Raw genomic sequence first — 5,476 nt, 5'->3', positions numbered from 1 at the left:
CAAGCAGTTACCCTCTTAAGAGAAACCCCTTTGGAGGCTCTGGGAAATAGAACCACGGTGCAAGTGGAACACAGAACATGGTCCAAACTCACCGTGGAAAGAGAGCAGGGTAAGGTGATATGGAGCTCAGATTAGCTGGAGGAAGCGTGCAATGGGTAGAGAGAAAAGGTAGAGACAAAGGCCTAGCAGAGGCTTTTCATACCCTGCATTACAGTTAAAATCTAATTTAGATGAAAATAGCACAGAAATTAAACGTGCATGTGAGGCTTTGGTGGCTAAGTTGTGTACTCAGTAATGATAGCTTCACCAAATCTACTCCCGTGGCTGGAAAACAAAGATGCTTTTTGAAATTTGATTTTGTTGTTTTACAAATTGTTTGAGCTTTGTGAATAGTGCAAACCCCATTTCTGATCTGCCTGAAACAAAAATAGAACATTAAAGTGTTTAAGATTCAATCAAAGCCTTGCTGTGAGCGGCACAATATTAAAATAACAGAAAAATCAATTCAATTTTTATTTTGAACATGATTTGTCACAAATAGCATTCTAATAGATAACACTGATTATATGGTAGCAAATGTAATTTATATATACCGAGCTCTACGCCTTTGTCAGAGTCATCATTAAGAAATTTGACACATATGCAGGAGAACAATAAATGTCAACTGAAATATATACCAGTTAGATATAAATGGGATGCTGAAATGCGTGATGCTGGCACACGCTATACTTATAAGTAATAATATGCAGCCTAAAGTAGCTCGCGTTTTCAAACAAGAACTCTTTTTATGTTGTCATTTAAAATATCTCATATTTCTGAAGGTCAGGAATAAATGGCACTATTAGCATTAAAAGCTAGTAAAAGAAAAAGTAATTTGTTGTTCATTTAACATAACATGTTATGAAATAGCTTTGTAAAGTATTCATTATTTTTCCCCCATGGAGGCTGAGAAGACAAGACGAAGACGCCTGGTTCTTAATGGAGGGCTTTGTATCGCACCTTTGGTACCATTAAATCTTGATTCAGTGAGATCTTTGTAGGAATTACGTGGTTTGTGCCAGGGCAGATAAATGCTGAGAAATAAAGCTGTCTTTACATCTGTGGTCTCTGCTGGCTCTGGCAGGGTATTGCCCAGGTCCTGGGTTTTGTCCTCATCCGTATTGCCAGTTAGTACAGGCACAACAGCATGACACTGGGTACAAGTGACAAGACTATCAGAGGCTGAAGATGGAGAGTTTTGATGTGACAAGTGCAGGTTCCCAGGATAAGGAGGAGGGAGGCTCCTGCTGTGTGTCTCCACAACAGTAGCTGATAAATCAGAATTTGAATATAAAAAGAGGCATGGGACCATCTTAGGGTCACCTCTCACCGGCAACCCCTCCTACCAGCCACAAGTTCTGAATTCCAAAATATTGTAAAGCCTTAACTCTCTCCTTTTTCTTTCACAACTGGATACAAAATTAAAACTACAAAGAATAGCATTGACAAACACCACTGTGACCACCTTGTGGAATGAGCAAAGATGAACTTTTTGTCATATTTGCTTTGTGTCCTATTGTAACAAAAATAAGTGACATTGCTGAGAAGGAAGGATTCTGAATGTCCAGGTTTTGATATTTTGTAGCACATATGCAGGGGGTAGCAGTATTTTAAGAATAATAAGGTAGATAAATGGTAGATAAATGGTAATTTCTGTTTCTAAATGCTATCTTCCCAACATTTGCTTTTCCCCCAACAGGACATTTGGGGGATCTACCCATGTTGGTATATTGAGCTACCCATATTGATATATATGGAAACTTCATTTCTTTTTTATTGCTAAAAGCAGTCTGATGGGTTCAAATGTCATGTTAATTTCATTTATATTCTGCTCATTACTGGTGAAAGTAACTCAAATATTTATTTTTATTTTTTAAGGATTTTATTTTATTTACTTATTCCGGGGAGAGAGAGAGAGAGAGCAGGGGGAGAGGGACAAGCAGACTTAGTACAGGACCCGATACGGGGCTTGATCTCAGGACCCTGAGATCATTACCTGAGCAGAAATGAAGACTCCAACACTCAATGGAGTGAGCCACCCAGGCACCCCAGTAACTCAAACATTATTCAGATCCCCCTTTGTGCATTTCCGGCTCGTGTCCCTTTGTCCATTTTTCTATTGGGCTGTCCTTTTCATTATGTATGCTGGGTTCTAATTCAAATACCTTTTGAATTGTATCCCCTTCAAATACCTTTTCTGAAGCTGCACCTGTCTTTATTCTTGGTCATGGTGACTCTGACTCTTAAAGAATAACTCAGGCCCACCTGCTCTTCCTGCTTCCTTTATTGGCTGTCGATCACGCATTAGGCACTGCACTGAGGGATTTGCATGCTTCCTCTTATTTAATCATTACAGCCACCCTGTACTGGAGGGCTACTGTTATTCCTGGGGAAGCGCTGAGGTTGGAGATGTGCAGTAACCCACCCAGGTAGTTCAGGTAGAAAGACAAGACACGGGGACTCAAAGCCAGCTCTGCCATCCTGTGCAGCGCAATGTTACGGGGTGAGAGGTGGTAAGAGTAAAAGATTAGCAAGTGTTCTTACAAACTCCTAAAAGGAAACATACAGAGTACTCAATCCTGGCTATACATCTGCAGGAGAACTTTAAAATTATTGGTACTGGGCTCCACCCCAGAAATTCTGACTACCCTAGAGTGTGGCCTGGACATGGGGTTTTCTTTTAAAGCTACCAGGTCAGGAGGCCTGGGTGGTTCAGCGGTTGGGCACCTGCCTTTGGCCTGGGGTGTGATACTGGAGTCCCGGGATCAGGTCCCACATCGGGCTCCCTGCATGGAGCCTGCTTCTCCCTCTGCCTGTGTCTCTGCCTCTCTCTCTCTGTGTCTCTCATGAATAAATAAAATCTTTAAAAAATAATAAATAAAGCTACCAGGTCAGTTCTGATATGCAGCCAGGGCTGAGAACCTCTGCTCTATAATTTGCAGCTTTATTGAGACCTAGGGAGCCTTGTAGATCCCCCATATGGACTGTTTCACTATACTAGGGCAAGATTGCTGGATAGGGTCTCAAGAAAAGAATGTAGAAAATACCAAGAGAAAAGGCTAATAAAGAAAAACCACTAGGTGTTGAGCTCAGGCACTGCTGTTCTGCTGCAAGTTTGAGGCATCCCCGTAAAGGGGAGGAGGAGTTCCTTCCACCCTCATTCTCGGAATTTTGGAATGAATCACCTGCAATGCTCTGTTACAAAGTCATTCCCAGAACTGCTATCTGAAGCCGTTTCTGGATTCTAAGAATTGAACAGTAAATACCCCAAGTCCTGTCCAGCTGGTGTACCCCGTAGCACCACGCTTCAGGCCCCGAAAGTAACATGTGCTACCTGTCACCAGCCTTCCTCTTGCAAGGCCCCAGGAATAAGTGGGCAGGCTGGCCAGGGGGTGTGGGAGGCCACATGTGGGCAGAAGGCCAGGCCAGAAGGGCTGTGCTCCACACGGGCCCCCACTGCTCTGCCTGGAGAGGCACCAAGACTCCCAAGATCTGGGCACCTACTCCATTTGCTCAGTGGCCTAAAAAGACCATACCGACCAGGCATGGGAGGGAAAGCTGGAGACCTGGGCCTGGCTGCACCTCCTGGCCTTAACCTAGTGTGAGTTCAGGTGGTTCAATCCCTCTGGGCAGCCCCTTGGATGATGGTACCTGCAGAACCTTCCATGTAGGAGCCAAGTCCAGGTTGGCACCCAGGCCCTTCACTTGACTTACCATTTCCTCCCAGTGAGAAGGATAACCTGGGAAAAAATATTTGCATCTGACATAATATTTCAATTAAAAAAAAAGATTTTATTCTCAAGAGACACAGAGAGAGAGAGAGAGAGAGAGAATGAGGCAGAGACACAGGCAGAGGGAGAAGCAGGCTCCTCGAGGAGCCCGATACAGAACTCGATCCCAGGACCCAGGATCATACCCTGAGCTGAAGGCAGATGCTTGACTGCTGAGCCACCCAGGCGCCCCAGAATATTCCAATTTTCTTAATTTTAAAGTGCTCTTTAAAGTAAAGAATTATATGAAAAAAAAATGCCTACAATTGGCAAATGACTTGGACAATTTACAGAGAAAGACAAAGAGCCATTAAACACTGAAAAGATGGTCACTCTCATTCATGGTAAAACAAATACAAATTACAATTTAAGGAACGGCACCTTAATCTCCCCAATTCAAAAATTGTTAGACAATTCATCATGCTGGTAAGAGTGCAAAGCGCCCCCGTCAGAAGGAACCACATGAAATACCAGGATTTGGCTTTCCTACAAGGTTGGCCATTTAACATGGGTCAGCTGACTGTGGTGTTGGGGGGGGTGTAAGTTGGTACATTGGCAACAGAGGGCAACCTGGCCACCCTGACCAAAGGAAATATATCTAAACATTTACTGAGCAAATCTAGATAATGCAAGATGATCATAAAGGATTACTGTGGCATGAATATTCATTATGGGAAAATTCTGGAAAACACTTAATACACCCATCAGCAGAAACAACCACACCACATGCATCCCTCGGTGGAAACCACAAAGCTGTAGGAAGAATGAAGAGGCTCTTTCTGTACCATTAGAGTATATAATGTCCAATTTATTGATACTGCAAAAAGCAAAGTGAGAATGGTACCCATTGTGTGCTACCATTTGTTTGAAATAAAAAGGTCGGGAGTGGGGCTGGGGCTGGATGTGTGAGATAGGAACATGTGTGTGCACATGTTGAATATTTTTGGGGAAAAAAAGAAAAACAACTCTGGTTGTCTCCAGGAAGAGGGAGCAAAGACTTGAAGGGTGAAGGTGGACAGACATATGCCTTGTGTAAGAATCCTCTTCCGGATCTTTTGCATTTTGTACCATGTGCATGTATTTATTCATTTTTTTAAGCCTCTCTTCCTTCACACCACAGGCAGGTTTTTTAAAAAAAATGTATTTATATATTTTAAAGATCTTATTTATTTATTCACAAGAGATACTGAGAGAGAGGCAGAGACATAGGCAGAGGGAGAAGCAGGCTCCCTGTGGGGAGCCCGATGTCGAATTTGATCCCAGGACCCAGGGATCATGCCCTGAGTTGAAGGCAGACCCTCAACCACTGAACCACCCAGGCACCCGCATAGGCAGGTTTTAATCTAAATAATAATTGCTCTGAGTTTGTCCTGCTATAGGCTGTTCTTGTATGGAGTCAGCTTCTTACCCTAGTATGTGAAAAGTTGGGTGGGTGACACGTGGAAGCAGTGATGACCCTATCAAATAGGATAGAAATTCATTGTCTAAGGAAATAAAATACGTTAGAAGGGGCCACATAATGTGCCCCGAAAGAGAGAGACGGTGGCAGGGGAGGGCCAGTGGGAGCTTTCAAGGCATTACCTCTGGTCACATGTGGTTCCAGTCCCACCAATCATTTCTGAAATGTGACCCCAGAACGTGGAGAATGTCAAATGAACACCTCAACG

The sequence above is a fragment of the Canis lupus genome, chromosome 28, assembly GCF_011100685.1.
Source record: "Canis lupus familiaris isolate Mischka breed German Shepherd chromosome 28, alternate assembly UU_Cfam_GSD_1.0, whole genome shotgun sequence".
NCBI lineage: Eukaryota > Metazoa > Chordata > Mammalia > Carnivora > Canidae > Canis > Canis lupus.
Note: the sequence above shows the minus strand (reverse complement) of the source record.